Source organism: Meleagris gallopavo, chromosome 11, assembly GCF_000146605.3.
Source record: "Meleagris gallopavo isolate NT-WF06-2002-E0010 breed Aviagen turkey brand Nicholas breeding stock chromosome 11, Turkey_5.1, whole genome shotgun sequence".
Taxonomy (NCBI): Eukaryota; Metazoa; Chordata; class Aves; order Galliformes; family Phasianidae; genus Meleagris; species Meleagris gallopavo.
In genome coordinates, this window is record NC_015021.2 from 13,558,414 (window position 1) to 13,577,810 (window position 19,397).

General features: G+C 42.3%; 1 protein-coding gene and 1 long non-coding RNA gene across 2 annotated transcripts in view; both read right to left on the reverse strand.

Annotated features, from left to right (window-relative positions):
- LOC104912655 overlaps nucleotides 1-9,234 on the reverse strand; it is a 35,353-nt gene extending 26,119 nt beyond the window's left edge. The window contains exon 1 of the mRNA XM_010716751.2: nucleotides 9,199-9,234. The gene's annotated coding sequence lies outside the window, so the exon portion shown is untranslated. The remainder of the gene's footprint in view (nucleotides 1-9,198) is intronic.
- Nucleotides 9,235-12,143: 2,909 nt separating this feature from the next.
- The window catches only part of LOC109369491, a 14,241-nt gene continuing 6,987 nt past the window's right edge, over nucleotides 12,144-19,397 (reverse strand). Inside the window, exons 4-5 of the long non-coding RNA XR_002118610.1 lie at nucleotides 13,007-13,083; nucleotides 12,144-12,909 (exon numbers count right to left, since the gene is read on the reverse strand). This is a non-coding gene — a long non-coding RNA (uncharacterized LOC109369491). The remainder of the gene's footprint in view (nucleotides 12,910-13,006; nucleotides 13,084-19,397) is intronic.

Below are 19,397 nucleotides of genomic sequence, written 5' to 3' on the forward strand. Positions count from 1 at the left end.
CTCTGGAGATATTCAAGTCTCGCCTGGACGCCTACCTGTGCGACCTGGTGTAGGGAACCTGCTTTGGCAGGGGGGTTGGTCTCGATGATCTCTAGAGGTCCCTTTCAACCCCTACAATTCTGTGATTCTGTGATTCTGTGGAAAGCAAGGCTTTGACAACCTGCTTTATTCCTATTCATAATCATCTTAACTTTCTGGCTCTGGTGCACTTTAGCTGTGCTCAAGACCACTGCCACACAGTTCTGTTTAAATCCAGAATTATTTGCTGACATGGAAACGGAAATTAATTCATCACTTTTCTCTTGCCAATAGACTGAAATGCTGAAAATTGAAACAGTCATCCTAGAAAATGGTCAGGAGTATCCACGTTTGTCATCTTTTGACAACTCCAGATCAAGAGTACTAAATTCATAACAAGCCAAAAAGATGAGTTCTCTAAGTACTGGTGTCACAAAATTGGAATCTCAGTGTGTTTTCTTAGAGCTACTTAATAGAGAGAAGTGCTTTTATTTAGCACCTGTCATCTCAAGTTCCCAAAATGCTCTCTGAAAAATTAAGTTTCCTAATAAGCTTCCTAGCCAGACATCAGGCTCCAGTTTACAAGGGGTAAACTTACTTAAGGTCAACCAGCATGGGAAAGAAGAGCTGGGAAGCAGCTCCAGGAATCCAGAGGACCACACCCCTCACTAGCCACTAGACCACACAACTGTCCCCATTTTACTCAAGTCATTATTAAGTAGGATAGAAGAACTCTGTGGTTTTATTTTGTTAGCTGAACTCTTGCATTAATGTTTTACTGTCCCACTGATGTTTTGCCTAGAACATTCTGTAATCCACAAATTAATGTGAAGAACATCCAGTACAGTTTGGAGAAATTGCCATTTGAATTTTTTTTATAGGAGTTTTGATTTCCAGCAGTTTCATAAATCAAAAAAGCTGGAGAAAGAAGGTTCCTTATTTTATCTCACATAGACTTGTGTAATGCCAGCAGAATCACTGCCCTTCCCAAAACCAAGCAGAAACCCTATTGTTGTGGCAAACCCTATCTGGTCACTTGGAGAATTTAAACATCATTCAAGTAGCCTGTTTCACACAGAGGGAATCTGGCTCCAAATACATGACCAGGGCCAAAAATAAGCATCCTCTACCTATGTGTAGTATCTGACAATTTTGACTCCCATTTTTATTCATCACTTTGTTATCTATGTTCTTGCCTTTGACTTCTGGGATATAAAGGTTTCTTGAGACTAGCGAAGGGTTTACAGGATCTTTTTTTTTCTTAAATCTCTTTGTGAAAGGATTATTCTAGGTAGAAGGAAATCCTCTCCTTTTATAGATTGGTCCATACTTCACTCAATGCAGCACGGTGCAAGTCTAATACAACTCAGTCCATACTCAAAGTGTTTAAATACAGTCACAGGAAACTTGCTAAAGATAATGAGGCTTAGATCAGGCTTAGGCTCTTCTAGATAAGAGTGCCAAAGCAGTTGAGAAGGAACATGTCTGATCACAGAGATACTCCTGATCAAGAAAAGCCACCACTGTCATCCATCAAAATCCAACACAACAGTCTGCCTCAAAACACGGTATGGAGCTAGGCAGAGCCTAGACCCTAATCCAACTCAAATTACTGAACATCTGTTTAAGGCAAACGAATTAGTAAACATCTGCCATCCGCCAGACAGCATCAGATGTCTCAAACCAACACTGCCCGAAGCCGCAATCCCCGCAGACGGCGCGGATCCCACTGGAGCTCTCCCAGTGCTGAAGGCGGCAGCGTGCGGTGCTTCGGGCTGAAGCACGGGTAGACGTGAGGTCTGAGTGAAGCTGCAGGGAAACAAATGCAACTACAGGGCTGAAACAAGAGCAAGTCTGTAAGATCAAGTGAAAGAAGGGGAAATAGCAGCAGAGTACATCTGTATTACCAGTGGGAACTGGGTGGAGGGGAACAGGAGCATGCTGCAAGCCAGGGTAAGTTGCTCTGTGCATTCTTTCCAGTTCTTACAACTCTCAATGCAGTAAGACTGTTCTCTCTTCTCCCTCCAACCTCAGAAACAGCGTAAGAAATTTCATGATGGTAACTTGGTTTAGGAGAAACAAAGCCAAGTTCCTCCAATCATTAAAGGTATTGTACCACTTTACACCAAAATAGAACTGTTAGCCTTAATGCCCTCAGCTGACTTGCAGTTCACCTCACAAATAACTGCAGTAACAACCAGAGAGGCATACCCTAATATGTAAACATTGTTCAGTGTTCTAATTGCATTCAGATGTAGACATTTGTGCCTGGACATCAAGCACTTTGCACGTAGTTCAAGCGTACCTAGAGTGGAGGAAACTAAAAAGGTAAAATACAGATCAGAAGGCTAAGGAGAAGTTTTAATGCTCCTCAGGTAAGTATGAGCACAGCATAGCCTCTATGGCCTCAGCCAGAGAACAGAGGTGTGGCAGACTGACTCTCCTCTTTGGTACACCTGGAATGATAACACTAAACCCTGACATCTGGGTCTATGAGACAGTAGCTTTCTTAGCACAAGCAAGATGAATTTACTTGCTCACAACTTCTAAATCCTTTATGGCCACCCACAGACTGACGTAGAAATAATTGCCCTGACCTTCAACTCTTATATCCTCTGCCCTGGTTGGTGTTCTCACTAGTTGCATTGTCTGTCTTGGGCCACTTCTGGGATCCAGCAGCTGATGCATACTCAGTGCTGTGCTGCAGCAACTTTGAATTTACCAACTATGCCACACCAGATGCAGTGTTAGTAAATGCAGCAGCAGTTGGGTTAATACTGGATTTGTACTACACATAGGACTAAAACACTAGCGTATCAGATATTTATGTTTCTCTATTATTTAACAGTTAAGAGAGGAAAAAAAAATGTCTGTGGAAAGATGTAAGAGCATTTTTGGGCCCGGATCAGGATATCCACTGGAAGATGATCAAGAGAGTGTAAACCAATTGCAAACAGATTGCAACTGTAATCACTTCTCCAAATGGGAAATCTCATAATAGAAGTAATTTTAATAGATCAAGCACACTGTAGACATCCCCACAGCATCTATGAAAAACATACACTCGGTAGAAACAAAAATATGACCAGTTTCACCTCTGGTTATAGTGAGGTCTCAGAGCATATGCAGCTACCCAGATTATTATATGCATTATTATTGTGCTTGGAGGCTGCACCTGACTTCTTAACCACCTTTTAATTAAAACCTGCCTAATATAATCAATGCTGTCATGTGAGTGAAAGTTTACAAGTGGTTCTCCATCAAGTGACAAGCTATAGTGAGTACTGCAGAAGTAACACAGCTGGCCCCTTTCTTCAAGGGTTTACACAGTCTCAATAGTCAAGGGAGCCAGACAAAAAGACAGATCTGCAGAACAAGGTAGACTGCAGAAAAAGTTGTAAAGTAACATAATGGTGATACTGCATGCTTCCAGCTTGAAATAAAATCTCTGGGGCTAAGTAATAAAGGCCTGTAAGAACATACCCACAGGAATAAGCATCACAGAGAACATTACTGCTGGGTACGACCACAATCCATCTAGGTGGCAGACAAGATCTGGCACCAAGATAGATCCCAGCGCCAGGGAAGTCTGTGCCAATGACTTTTTAAGGACACTACACATTATCGAGATGAGCAAAGACTGCTTTGCTTATGACAGTGGCAAAAGGCAGCCAGCCTTGGTCACGCACGTTGAAAGAAAGTGCCCAAATACTTTGAACAGTGGGGAGGTGCAGTGTGAGTCTTTCAGCTCTTCTGTCAATGCTTAAGCACACAATTCTTCCAAACATACAGTTGTTGGAACCAGTGCAAAAGAAGTTCCAGCAGAGATACGGATTTCATGCTGTCGAAACAGGTGGACACTGCTGTTCTACAAGTGGTAAATGAGGTAAAAAAGTTTTGGCTCAGGAAGTAGAACACTACACTAGATATCCTTCAGACACTTAGATAGACTCTGATCAAAAGAACTGGACATTCAAACAAGATAAAGACAAGGTCACAAGCATATTTCTTGGCTTGAGTGGATTATCTGTAGTCTACTCAAAAATCCAGATAGAAACTCCTGAGCTCCAGTCTTGCCATCTGCCCAGACACCCCACCTTCTCTTTAGCCACTATTTCCTTCTCTTAAAGCAAGCCATGAAGATGACATTTCAAACTACAGTGCAGCATTCACACTGAGAAAGAAAACATTTAAAAGAGGTCAGTAATTGTGTTTCTCCATCCACGGTTGACTGACTCATTTCGTAGATTTTTCCAAATCTATCTATTTGTAAGTCAAACCTCCAGAAGTGCTGAGAACAACCAAGTACATCCTTCTACACACCAACATAGTTCTTTTACCCAAAGGACAAGATGTCTGCAACGCAGTGATGCAAAGCTACTTCTGTAGAAGCTCAAAATTGTTATTCTTCTTCCTCATCAGCAATCAGTAAGGTCACTGCAGCACGAGCTCCCACTGAATGTCTAAAGCCATTCAATTAATCTTAGTTTGCTGAGAACTCAGAGAATTTAAGTAAGGTCAAAGAGTTAAAAGATCAGACTTCACATTTCCACTGACATGATGCTTCCCAAAGAGCTGACACAGGCATATAAATTGCTCCAGTGAGAAGAAAATAAAGCTGAGAAGAAAATAAAGCTTTCTGCAGACAACAGCCTAACCATACATACATTTACTTTGAGCAGATAGCAAAACATTTGGGCAGCGCATCTCTGCCTTCCACCCCCTTTAGTTACAGGAGTCTGAAGTCTTTCTGCAGGAGAAGGACCTCTTGTTTCACAAATAATTTGCGCTGTAGTTACTATAGAATTACACAGACATACTCATCTATTCCCTCAGGTGAAAACTGGCCAACCACAGATGGCTCTAACCCCAGGGACAACTTTAGCTCAAAATGCCATCTCAGCCTCTGTTTTATCTGCTTGGTGTTAGACCTCCTGAATAGATAGGAGCTCTTCTCACATAAAAAACAAAACAAACAAAACAAAAAAAAACAGCAGGAATGGGAGGGGGTGGAGCCAAATAAAGAGCTCCAGGTCCATGGAAACCACTATGCAAAATGAGCCTGGACATCCCACAGTTACTGCACAAATGAATTTTGTTCCAGCACATTAAAGACACTGAGAAAGTGCTACAGAATTCATGGATTCGTCCCAAATACAGACTGCTAAGAGGTCATGAAAGTGATCTTAATCAGAGACACAAATCCAGGTGCTCCCACAGAGAATCAAGACTACTTTCACAGTGTAAGCAGTACACATGTATGACTCAACTACACAGACATACTTGAACACATGCTTGAACAAGCTTGTGCTCAAACTAAGTTCACAGCTAGTACCCCAGTACTACAGAGAATACCTGGGACTAGCACTGAATATACCACCTTTTATGGTTGGCATTATAATAAAAAGATAGCACTGGAACAGCCCAGCCTAGCATGCGTGCCAGCCAGCCCAGCCAGAGCTAGAGGTTCTGGGATCTGCAGTCCCCACTCAGGTCAAACCTCAGTGCGTAAGAGCTGAACAAGATGGTATTCAGCCTGACAAATTACCAAGCTTTAGCTAAAAGGATCTCAGCCTTCTAACAACTTTGCTTTCATTATCACGTCTCGACTGTCTCCATCATTTCTGATGTGGAACAGATTAGAGGGTCTATCTATATATTATGAGATTCTCCCTGCTGGTATGGAAATGCATTTCAGCAATTATTATAAGTGGCAGCCAAAGAAACCCAGCCTTTCTGATCAACTTACAATTGCATCCTTGTAAACAAGGAGACAGATGTTGGTCTGATCACCAGCAATGGGAAAACAGCTTCTAAATGCCATGTTGAACACAAAGCTGTGCTTGTATCACCACTGCAGTTGCATATGTAGCAGGGGATTCCTGGCAGCTTCTCTAGCAGGGAGGGCAAGCCAGGGCAAGGAAGAAAAGTGGCAGGAGCATGCTTTTTACCAGCAGCATTAAGCCAGAGTAGCCTACAGGCAGCTCTAAGATGAGCTAGGGTGGGGAAGCAAGGAACTGCGATTCATAGCAAATCCTTGCTTTAAATTCTGCTTTCTCTCTCCTTAGCTGTGCTGGGTTTCTTAAGGAGAAATCTGTCCTTTCTGTGGGGATGGAGAAAGGCATCTGAGACAGCTGTGTCTCTGACTGATGAGTGGCAGGGAGAGCCGTTACCCTTTCAGAATAACCATAGAGGGCATGCATTAAAGTCTACAAAAACCTCCTCCCCTTTATCAATGTCAAGAAATGGTGCGAGGTGAAGGTAGGTGAAATGACTAGGAAGACAGTCCACCAGAAGTCTTTCCCAGGGAAACTCTAAGCATGCATAACTTTGGATGCAGCCAGCGCTCTCAACAGATCAGAATGAATCTTTGCATCAAGGGTTTAAGCCTTTTGCCAGGAGATGCTGGCATCCACAATGTCTAGATTTGCACGAGTTCCTTTTTGCAAGAACAAAGCACCATGAGCTGCATCCCCAGTGTATCCACCCATCTGCTGAGACAGCTGCATTTCCTTACTGTCCAGCATTATTAGCCAGGGACTGTTCCCCCACTTCCCAGCACAAAGCCTAGCAGCAAACAAGAGTAGCTTTATTCAGGGAAAATTGCAAAAAATGCAATATCATTTTGAAAAGAGAGTAATGATTCATTCACTTAAATGATAAGTGTCAGGTAATCTTGGCAGTCATTGCCAGCAGCATTCCATGCCAATAGTTGTCCAATAAGTAAATATTTATCTTTCCTTTCACCTCCCTGTCCCATTCATTAAATCCCACTCACGGGTTGGTATCGGTGGTCAGCAACACAGCATAGGAAGGTATCTCAGGGAATGGCTCTGTACAGAACCTTATTAAGTACTTCCTGATTTGTCATGAGAATTCACCCCTGACCCAGGCTACATGCAATAACGTCAAAGGGATTCACTGGAACTAACTGCTTTTTCAGTAAGAATTTCTGTTCTGTTCAGCTTTTGTTGAAGGCCACCACCAAGTGCAAGCCTTTGCAAGGGAAAGAGTAACTGTTACAACAAGAGTTGAGCAGAGATCTTGCTACAGAGAATCCATATTCTGCTAGAAAGTGAAAGCCTCTCTCCCACTGTGTAGTTTAGCTACAGTGACTCCAAAGACACCATCAAAAAATCTGAGCACCTGATCTGTATTTCCTCATCTTCTAGAGTTTATCTTCAAATTATTGTATACCAAAATGTTCTGCAGAGGAAGCAATTCTGTGCTCATCCTTCTTGCTGTTCAACAGTACACGAGCAGGGTTGTTACACCTCCTGTACCATCAGACTGAAGATAACTCTGAGCTATGCCCTCTCATGGAAGGTTGAAGACTCAATATGACAGCTTGCCAATGGACCCTCCTCTCAAAACCACTCAAACAGATAACGTTGACACAAGCTCAGCCCTGGTACCTTCTGAATAAAGTCTCCAAGATGAGAACGCACTTCCCTTATGCCAATGTTGTGTAATGCCAGCATAAAAGCAGCAGCTGTCCACAGGTGCTCTTTGTGGCATTTCAAAGAAATAATACCTTACAAATGCAAGGCTGCAATTCGAGCGCGAGATGTATTTCAAAGAATGATCTTAACACCCACTTAACAAGACAGACCTCTTCTGGCGGCTTGCTCATGCTGGAAGCACAAGTGTATCAGATCCACCCACTACAGACTAAAATCCCTGAAGCGCAGCTTCTGTAACCTCCAGGCATGACCAGAAGGCTCCTGCATGAGAGACCCTGCCCTCCTGCTCCCTGCCACAGCATAACCAATCGACACTTGCAAGATCTCAGCAACATCCTGTGTAGCAGAAACAGAGGTCCAGAACCTCTGTGCCTTCTATACTGTCCAGGCTTCACAAAAATCCTCTTCCTGTTCCACATGTGTGGTTTGGGTTTTTAGATTATTATTTTAATACTTACCTCATTTCACACCTGCATCTTCAGCCTGAGGGCTGAGACCAAGTTGGCAAAAGCCAGAGAAGCTCAGAAGAAAACATATCTGACAAACAGGCCTCTCCTCTCACCAAACAAACCAAGCCTAATGCAATTCCCGCCTCACAAGCAACACACCCAGAAGACAAAACAAATAGAAACAACCCTGCAAGCAACAAGAAACATCCCAACAGAGATTGAAAAGAGCGTGACTTGGCTTTCCTGAGTAGAAGTATTAACCTCCTTCCAGGCCAGATACCACATGAACATGGGCTTATTATCAAGGAACTGAAAGAGGCATTGAAGACACACCAACACCTGACAAGAAGGTCTCATAATCCAAACCATGCTTACACTTGGCTCTGCGTAGCCACTTGTCCCTAGCTCTCTTCCCAGACCCAACATTTATATATATCTATACCAGCCTCTTGCCAGGCAGCTACCCCTTCTATGTTACAGGTGCTCTTTGTTTCAGGAAATAAGCACTGGGTTATTCAGTCTGTTGATTCATCAAATTCTGCCTGATGGTTTTGGAAACAGCAGGCTTAGCTTGGCTGCTAACAAGTCCCGCAAACCATAATACTAATAAGGATGCTTGTACTCAGTACACAAAATTGAAACTTTTCACATGAACTGTTAATACAATGATTATGGGATGTCACACACCATTAGCATCAAGCTACCAGATCATATGCTCCTAGAATTTTGTTCCAAGCCTTGTCTGAAGTTCTCCCCAAATCCTGCAGCATGTAAGTTAACACTGCAGCAAGACTACAAGCCAGGCAAAATTTATGTTTTACACAGCACTTTATCTCATTAATAGTAAGTAATGCATTGGACAGCCAGAAGAAAAATATCTACCTTGTGTATACTGAGTTACCAAGGTCACACACACACATAATCTACTAATATTGGTATGGTGTCACACCAAGCTAGAAAACCTCCCGAAGTTTCTTCTGTTCTCCTCTTATACTAGTTGGATGATTGTTATAACGATCTAATCAATATATGATTAGACCCAAACCATAGCCAAATAAAACTATGGGAACCTAGCATAAAAACAAGGCATCCAAAAACAAAGGAAGAAACGAAATACGCAAAAGTACCTGTAACACTACAATGTTGTAAGTACTACAATGGAAAGTACCATGATAACAGAGGGGTGGCAAAGTCTTTAGCTATCAGAAATGAAAACAAGCCCAAATGCAGCAGCCACAACACAGAAATGAAGGAAAAGAGCTGCTTACCTTTGGAAGGCCTCACATAGGTAGGGATCTCCAGAAAGTTACCCTCACCTCCACTGCCAACCCTTAAATGAGGCCTGGGAAGGGATGCATCCTGGTTCCACCCATTCCAGTCATCAGGTACATTACATGCACCTGAGCTCCCTGAGCTGGCCCTGCTCTCCCACCACGTGCTCCATCACTGTTTCAGGCCACGATTCAGCATTTCCTTTACACTAACAAGTCTGCAAACCTACAAGAATACAGGAAAGGCTCCCTGGTAGACTCCATGTCTTTGTCCTTCCCCCACATGGCAACAGCAGCCTAAATCTGCTTTTGAGCAACTGAGATTCAAGATTCTTTGGAGTGTTAGAAACAATCTTTTTTGCTATTTTATACTTCTATATATTTTTTAATGTTTTGCTTGTTTAAATATCTTCAGAGTTCAAGGATGTTTGGGTGTAAACTCACAATCAAGTCAAGCCTGAAGCCTCGCTCCTATGGTGTAACCTGGAAAGTACATACAGCAGAATAAATTGTATTGCTTGGTTAGCCATACCAATAACAACAGTGAGAATGTAATACTCTACACGAAAATAATTATTAGCAACAACAGAAAACATGCACACACAAAAACCCAACAACAAAAAACATTAAGCTATTCTCAGAAATTTATGGTTTTAACGCAGTCAAACCAGAATGGATTGAAATCCTACTGCAGCACTCGGAAAACTACCCTTAGAGCGGGGTTATGGGTAAGTTCCTGAAGAGGTACCTCTACAGGTAATGCAACAGACAGGGCCTTCCTACCTTTTGAGCAAAGATAAGTTTGAGACCAACTGTATAAAACTGTGCAAGAAAAGGCACCATTCTCATTACACTGCTGTTTCTTCTGTGTCTGCATGATAGAAACTAGATAGAAACCTAGACAGCTGTTACAGATGTTGTACTGCATTCTAAAGGCAAAAGAGTAGGGAGTCAGCTGTGATATAAATACTATGCCAGAGCACCTGAGACTAATTGCTGGCCCACAGTTTTGTTATAGACTTGAACTACTAACTTCCAAACACAGCTATTTATGTGCTAAAGTCAATTTCTTCAGAATTGCCTTCTAGATTGGATGCACGCAGCTTCTCTGAAACATAGGCTTGAAATCAGAAAGCAGGAGTCCTAGATCCTACTAGGTCCTATCCCTCCCCTTAAAATATTAGGTCAGAGCATCTCAGCACTATCGTGGATCCCAAAAGTATAACTCAAGATATAATTAACTCAAGTACACAATAAATCAGTAACAAAATAAGAAACTGAACCCAGTTCAGACACCCTGACTTTATGGAACTCATTGTCTCCAAAGTGTACAAGAGCCTACATTTTCCAGCACTTTGTCCAATCCACATTTATACATCTCCCAAAGGGAAAAATATTTCACGGTCAAACAAGCATCAGTGTCGGGAAAAATCTACTAATATTTCCCTCTGGGGTTAACGGAGTCTAAAAACACCATGAGAATTACATTTAGGCAAAGTAACTCAACAGTCAGGAGGATGGGGGATGGCCTCAAGTTGCACCAAGGGAGGTTTAGATTGGATATTAGGAGAAAGGTCTCCAAAAGAGCAGTCAGGCACTGGAATGGGCTGCCCAGGGAGGTGGTAGAATCACCACTCTTGAGGGTGTTCACTAACCATGGAGATGTGGTACTAAGGAACATGGGCAGCATTAGTGGTAAGTGGACAGTTGGACTAGATTACCTTAAAGGTCTTTTCCAACCTTAATGACCCTATGATTCTATGATTTCATCTTACGTTATTTCAAGTCATCATCCCAGCTCAGGTCTGAGACCTCAACCCCTCAGTCATCTTGGTCTGATTTACCATTTCTATGCTATCCTCAAACACAAACCAAAATTTGCTGAAGTCAATAGGTGAGGTTATTTACCTTAAAGTATTTTCTCTAAGGCTAAAGGTCTGCAGAGATAGTGCAGATGAGTCTCCCACAACTTAAAGGTTTGATTGAAGTATTAGTTGTTAGAAAGCAGCCTTCTAAGCAAATATTGATCACCTTGGTAGCTGAGCATGATGCATGTACGTGATTTTGTAACCTGTTTGGCTAACCTAATCTTAACCACTTCTAATGATCAGGAAGTGCATGACATCCCAGGTGCTTCAAATATTGCGTCAGTATCCTCACCACTAACAAGTTTCCCCAAGCATCATTCTTGATCTTCTCTGCTGAAACTGAAATGTATTATTTCCCATCTCACTTCCATTGTTATGGAGAACATCTTCCTTCTGTGCACGAGCCTATGTGTTCTGAAGCTTTTGTTGCATTTTCTTTATTTTAATTCTCATTTAATCATGAGAATGGCTTCGAAGTTGTGCTTTCAAGATCTTCAATTGCTCTCTCTGTTCTTCTTCAGAATTTCCTCATTGTTCACATCATCTCAAAGTGTACCCAGCAAATTGCGCACAGCACTCCATTTTCTTTTCCTCATGACTGTGTAGAATGAAAGAATTATATCTGACTTTCCTGACACTATCCAAGTACATGTAGAGTACTTGTAGTTCTCCACAAATTTAAGATTTGTTCATTCTCCTGCTGCTACTTAAGCAAATTCAGATACAATCTTCTGGTCTTCAAGATCTGGAGGCAAACAAAACTCTCCAAAACTACAGCAAAGGATGTTAGCAACAACCTCAATTTAAAGGAGATTTCATTACAGATAATCATCCTTTGTTTAGGAGGGAAAAAAAAAAAAGACAACCTTTTTCCATCCTTTCATTAGCTTATCTGTACTCCCTGTGCCAGGTCTGTTTTTAAGTACGCTGAAGCCTGACAATACTACTGGAAGAGAAAGAAATGAGTTATTCTCTGGAGGGGTTATTATGAATTGCATGTTTTCCTGCCTATTTCCTCTGGGCTTATTTTATGAATTAGACCCAACAAAGCAAACAAGTCATTCTAGCCTCACCACAGGGTCACTCGTGAGCTCAGGTTTTTATTTTAGCAGAGCAGAACCTAAAAGCTCTAGGATAGTCAAACTTTCAGACTGATGCTGAAACAGCAATGCTTTCTGAAACAGTTGCGTGTTCTTCCATACTAAAGAGACAGTGTTGTTCTCTCATTTCTGCTGGCTTGCTAGCAGGCGAGATCTCGCAGGATGAAGAAAAACAAAACCAGACTCAATGCAGACATTAGGAAGTCTTCAGACTTTAAACACTAGAGTAGAAGCATTGATCCCAGAGTCATTCCGAGACTGACCTGCATCACCTCTTCATGAAAAAAACTTGTCTCTTCACAATGAGGCAAAACAGGTAATAAAAATACAGGTAAAAATACAAAGGTTAGGGTATTAGGAAAAAATAAAAAGCGAATTGTCTGCATTGTTCCTGAGGCATATATAGCTACCTTCCTCCACTACTTCATTCTGCAAGCTTGTAAAGATGTGCTGTTCCCATAGGTTGTCATGCTTTTTCTTTATAGGCTTCATTGGCCTTAATAGATTTTGAACAGGAAAGGCTAATACTTACTATTGTTATTCAGTGAAACGAGAGAACAAAGGAAAATGAACTTCATATTTTTGGGTGCAATTCCCAGACTTATGATCTAGATTCATCTAATTATACTTGGATCCAGAGAATTAGTTCCACTCATTGCAACAAATGGAACCAATCACAAAATTTGCATGTGGTATTTAGAATTCAATCCAGCAGCCAATAGCAGGTTTTGCTGCAATTTCTGAAAAAGAGAGATTGAAAGAAAGAAGAAATGAGTCAAGAATAGATTTGGTACAAGAGCCCTCTGCAAAGTTGAAAATTTGAGTAATTCTGCTTACCAGGCAGCCTTAAAGGAGCATCATCAAGGCTTGCTAATGTCTGTACAGCATTCAGAGAGCCTTGGAGCTAAGATCTTCTAAAAGCAGAGTGAAGGTAAAATTTAAAATCAGCCAGTTCAAACAGTGGACGTTTATTTTTAACACAGAAGGTATAATCAGCAGTTGGCACTGTTGAGGTTCTCATTCTGACTGAGAGAACTTACTGCATGCCATAGTCTAACTCAACCACCAGACACCACACTTACAGAAGCAACTGGCTGAAGATCTTTTGGCCTGTGCCTATTAGCTGATGGCAACTGTCTGAATCCTTCTCTTTCTAGGCAAACCCATTTTAAAGCTAACATTAAAATCACTAACACAGAGCCAATAGCAGAAGAAAACTCTGGTTGGACTGGAGACTGCTGCTTGCACCACTCACCAATATTTCCAAGCATTTGGAAAAGTAAATGGACTGAAGGATAGGAAAAGATGGAGGCATCAATCATCTTTCAGACAAAGGATTTTAGCACTTGCTTCTCACTGCAGCTCAGGCAGCAGCAGATGTTAACAATGCCAGAATGTTCCCTGACTGTGCTATACCAGCCCTGTTAATTACCAGAAAAGTGTAAAAAACAAAAGATTTCATCTTGCTATAGCCCTTAACCACTGGGCACAAAGAAAGGTTTATTCCAAGATTTTGAAGAGGGTCTTTGAGTGAGAGCGTGGAAGCTATGAACACTAACCAACAACAATCTCAAAGTGAACCTCTCTTAAGTAACAATAACAATGCCATAACCAAGCTGATGAAAATGGAAAACAATCACTGTGCCTACAGGAATACAGAAAGAAGATTAAGTGCCTTTAGCAAGCACTAATTTTAAACACCAATCACTTCTGCCTTTTGAAGTGGGGATTTTTATTTTTTAATAAATAGGATAAAGACAGATTAGGAAAGAATCACAGAATGGTTCAGGTTGAAAGAGACCTTAGAGACCCCACCAATTCAGGCCGCTGAGGGCCCCATCCAGCCCAGCCTTGAGCACCTCCAGGGATGGGGAATCCATAGCTCCTCTGGGCAGCCTGTGCCAGTACCTCACTGCCCTGAGTAAAGAATTTATTCTTATTTTTTAACCTAATGTTCTCCTCTTTTACTTTAAAGCCATTCCCTTTTGTCCCATCACCATCAGATCATGTGAAAAATAGGAAAAAAATAAAAAAAAAAAATCAGTCCCCCTGCTGCTTGTAAACTCCCTTCAAATACTGGAAGCCTGCAATAAGGCCTGCCCAGAGCCTTCTCTTCTTCAAGCTAAAAGGAGCCAAGATAACTACCCACATCTGAACTGCAAACAGTATACCAAGTTACTAAAGGGATAAGACATCTTCAGACCAGAATCTGCCCTTAAACACTGGAGGTATCTTGAAATGCTGCCTCAGAGATAAGGTGAGACTTCTTCCCGTCTTTCAAACAGATCTATTCCGGGCTCAGTGAGTGATGCTGAGTGAGCATCAAGTGAACCGGAGCACAGAAAGCCCCTCCTTGTTCATATGTTAACATTGCAAAACAAACAAACAAACCAATAAGGATGAACCAATGGACTCCAATCTATAAAATCCAAGGGATGTTGCAGGGAGGGGGAAGCACCAGTCCTGCTTACAAAAGCAAGGAAAGATTTTGGGGGAGGTGGGAAAAGGACGAGACAGCCCTTCGCCAGCAGGGGGCGCACTGAGGAGCCCCAGTAGGCCCCTACCGCTCCGCAGGGCCGCGCGCTGCCACCTGCCTCCACCGCTCCCTGATGGAGTCGTTCATCCCGCAGAGCTGATCATTCATCTTCCCCAGTCCGACAGTTTGCACGCTCCGCTCACCTAGCTCTGTATTAATGCGCAGCTGCCTTACGTGACACCATGACCTACTTCCACCCCTACCCTGGAGAATAGCAAAGAACTGCTTCACTGTGGCTTGCAGGGAGGGGAAAAAAAATAAATAAAAGTGAAGGAGAGCTGGCAGAGCAAGCCAGAGTTCTTTTCAAAAATTCATGGCTCCTTGCAAGAGGTTAGGCAAGGAGAGGAGAGGCTGTCCAGGCTCTCTGAACCACGCAGCTGAGAAGGTGGCAATACAAAACTGAGAGAGAAAGGTCTTGTGCTGAGTCTGAAAGGAGAGACCTGTAATAACTTCACCAAAATCAGATTACTTTCCCACCTGGCTCCCACAGACAGAGCTTAAGTCAGCTGATCCAGAGGGAAGAACCTGATCCAGCGACTCAGGCAACTTGGGCTTATTTCCATGTGCCCCAACAGACAGGATCTAGGGAAAGTGCTTAGCTCCAGGACCTCCGAGATAATCAATTACATGCTTATATACCAGAAAAGTCAATCAGCTTAACCCTAACCCTAAGGAAAAGCTGCTATCTCCACCAGTTTTCAGTGCAATTTACAAATCTACATTCCTTTGAGGAATGTCTTTAGTCTCTGTATCTCACCTTCCTGGTGTTTGGAAAGAGATAAAATTCCCTTAATTCTCCGAGGTGTTCTTTGCACCAGACTGTCAAGCATGCCTAATAACTCAGTGAAGGGGTACCTAAAAATAAATTGGAGACATCGATTCCTGAATTACAGCACAAACAAAATTCTTGCTAAAATCAAATAACTCTACATACTGCAAGGATTTTTTGATCCTCCAGTCCATCAAAAAAGTATTGTTTTTTGAGATTGCAAAAGCTTATATAACATGATTTTAAAGGTACATTACTCTGGCTTACCTAGGCTTTCCTCAAATCTATATGAATGGTTGTCCTTGGTAGCAGGCTCAGAGCACAGCAGCAAGGCAAGCAGTATAAGTCCACACTCTTGCAAGACAGAAGAGAAGGACCACATTTTCTCAAGGCTGGCATTTGCTTTCCTCATTGTTGGAGTGCTTACACAACAAACAAAATGGATACCCATGCTTGCATGTCATATCCAGAAGGGTCCTCATTTTTTTTTTTTTTCCTTTGTTTTCACTTCAGAACTTGGTTTGCAATGAAGCCAACAAAGATACAATTTGGCAAGAATGGCACAACCTCTAGCAGCATTTGGATGACATTCATGTGCTTTAGGATAATGCTCACTGGATTCACTGGCAGAAGTGTAACCCTGCACTGAGTTTTAAGTGTCTGACCCAAGGAAGAGCTCCAACAACAGCAGTAACTGCAGGTTTTCATACCTTCACTCTCAGAGCTCTAATCATTAGAGCACCTGCTGTTAGGGAGGAGCAAAAGAGCTTAAAGTGCAGCACTATGCTTTGAGAGCTTCTTATAGCCAAGTTTAGGACCTCGATGCACTGCAAATCATTGCCACTGTACTTACTACCCATGTCTATTTCATACAACCTTCAGTGAGTCTCCTATGTTTGAAGAAAATTAGGAGGGGGGAAAAAAAAAAAAAGACTGATTGACTGGTCTACACTACAGGATATGTTTGTGAAAGGAGACAGACCCCAGGGCTCAGTCTCACTCTTTCCCTGACCTCACCCATCTCCAGTTCTTAAAATGCATTAAAACAAACAAACAAACAAACAACAACAACAACAACAAAACACTCCCTTGGAACACAGCTGTTCTGTTGGGTATGCTCAGGAACAGCATACAGCAGCCTACCAGAAGCTGCTCTGTTTTCCAGTACAATTAGTAAAGGTGTTGTTTATCTTATTTTAGAGCGACCTGCTTCCTCTGGGTTTCCAAGTCAATCTGGGGAAGAAAAAAAAAAACAAAAACAACAAAACAACAAGCAAACAAAACAGCAGTGTTCTTCACTCAGCATGAAACAACCTCACAAATTGATGGGATGGATGAGTATAGGGCAAATGAGAGTCTACCTCCTAGGCACTGAGTACAGCAGCAAGTCTGTGCAAAGAGCTGTAATCCACTTCCAGGGTCTCAGTGGCCACATTAAAGGCTCAGGGAACTGTTTTCCACAAACCACAGGTTCCCCACAGATCCCCCATAACTTGTGCATGGAAGAGTAGAACCATCTTCAAGCAGCTTGCAGGCAAAAAAGAAACACACAAGAGACAACTGGCAGCATCGAGGTGCCCTGTGCTTTGTCAGCCCAAACACGTGCTCCTGGGCTTTACAGCAGAACTGCAGCTGGCATACTCCAGCAGCTATTTCCATCCTCAACCAACACACATTGGCATGCCTAGAGCACGTCTACACAAGCATCTGAATTCAGACAACCAGAATGCTTTAGAAGCAAATCTCTCAATTGTCACCACTTAAAGCACTTCAGTTCACATCACTGGGCAATCTTGGAGGATGCAACCTGGATTTTTTGTATATGTAGATGGAGCAGGAGATAAATGACAGAGCACATTAATGTACTCCAGCTAGTAATATCCAGCTCTAAGGACTAGTTCTCCAAAGCAGACCACCCCTACCTCCTAAAAAAATGTAAATAGCATAGATGCTCCATCATTACCATCATTCCATTTACTCATACCAGACCTCCCCGCCCAGTGATATCCTCAGAGTCATTCCAGCTATACTGCGCTCCCAGCCTTCTGAATGCTTTCACCTGTTTCTTTTGCTTGGTGCTTAGGTAAATCTGTCCATGGAGATGATCCTTCGGCTTTTATTACATGCAATTGCAACAGCTACTCAAACAGGGCCTTTATCTCTCTCTGCCTGAATAAAATCAAATTAATTCATTGCAGTTTTTACTGCTTCTAAACTTACTTTCTACAGATGCTTCCCCCATTTCACCAAGAACCATTATACTTCAGTTGCAGGGACCATTAACCCATTATGAGTTGGCAATATTGGTCTATTTTGAAGAGCTGGTTCTAGCTCCTCCACCACAATAAACAATAGCAGTAAAGCTGCTTGGCACGGCTGCCTTCTGAGAGGCTATTCATATTTTGGTGTTTGTGCACACTGCATGGTTTACGGCAGGGATTTTGCATTGTTTATTTTCTGTTTTCTGTAGACAGTGGCATTGTTAAACAGCATGTGTCCAAGAGAATCCACCCTCTCCATGGGATCTCCTCCCAGCTATTACAGCACTTCCCAGAAACCTACTGAGCCCTGGAATAAACAAGTCTCAATGGGGGGACTGAGCCCACACCCGAGAAGTACAGTGCCATGAAGCCTCCATAGCAATGAAAGTAACTTGGCTTTGCATGAAACCTTCCTTTTGCTTAATGAAAACCCTGTGTTGTCACCATTCCTAATGATGGTCTCTTGTCCCTTGCAGGCAAAAGATTTAATAATGGACTTCTCTCTGACTTGCTCCAGCTCTGGCATGACCAGCAAGAGAATAGGTTCCTCCTCCTTCTGACCCATGAGCTTGGACATCTAAAGTGTTTCATCTCGGACAGAAACAGTGACTAATTTCTGACACAGATTAAAACATGAGGTACATGCTTGGACACTTCCTAGTACTGAAAAGCCTCCCAAAGCCTCATTGGTTGGTTTCTCTCACCTGAGAGAAGTTAAACCAATTTCCAGAACTGGGGACAGAAAATAATCTTCTCCAAGTCAGATTACAGTAAGCGTTATATAAATAGCTTTCGGTAGTCCTCTTTGTCTTGTGCAGACTGGGTACATCCTCAGTATCACCTGGCTATTGTCTCCTGGCAAAATGCCTCTCACAGCAACCCCAGTAAGGCACTGCTGGCATTCTGCCTTGCGTACATACACTCACCTTCTGTCGCGGGATATGGAGAGATGCTCTGCAACATGCTATATGAGCAGAGGTCAGCAAGCCCCTGCTGGTCTCAACATCCCATATGCAGTACATGAACATTGTGGCAACTTTGATTCGTTGATTCAGGCAGGCATTTCATACTTGCATTCCTAGGTTTTCGCTCTGGCTGACAGCAGATATCCAACATTTCTGCTGCCCAAGCAAATCACCAATTGCTAACACAGGCTCATTGTAGCATCTGTGGCTGACAGCCCACGTCTCTACTGGGCCATAACAGGTCTAGACTGACAGGCAGTGTCAGTGATGGCTCTCTCTATAGCACATTCTCAAGGTGTGTAAACAAGAAGAGAAACAGTCTTCTATTTCTAACCTTTTACTATCTGACCTTATACTTGTCCTATTTTTTGTATTAAGTATCTAGATTTTTCCTTTTTTCCATGTTTACAAAGCATACATTTTTTCTTCCCCTTCATAATCCATTCATACTACAGTCTAGCTCATACACAATCAAAGCAGAAGCCCTTCAGAAGCACTAAACCCAATACTAGGTTGCATAAAAATGATAGTTCCCATATGTATTTATAAACACCATGCCAAACTGTACTTGTACTGTATTTACATTGTGTTAACATCTACCAAATTACCAAGCCAGCAGGAGAACATCCACCCATTCACATTTCTAAACAAGGCTTATAGTCTGAGTGGGTAGGCATTAAGTTTGCTTTCTTTTTTT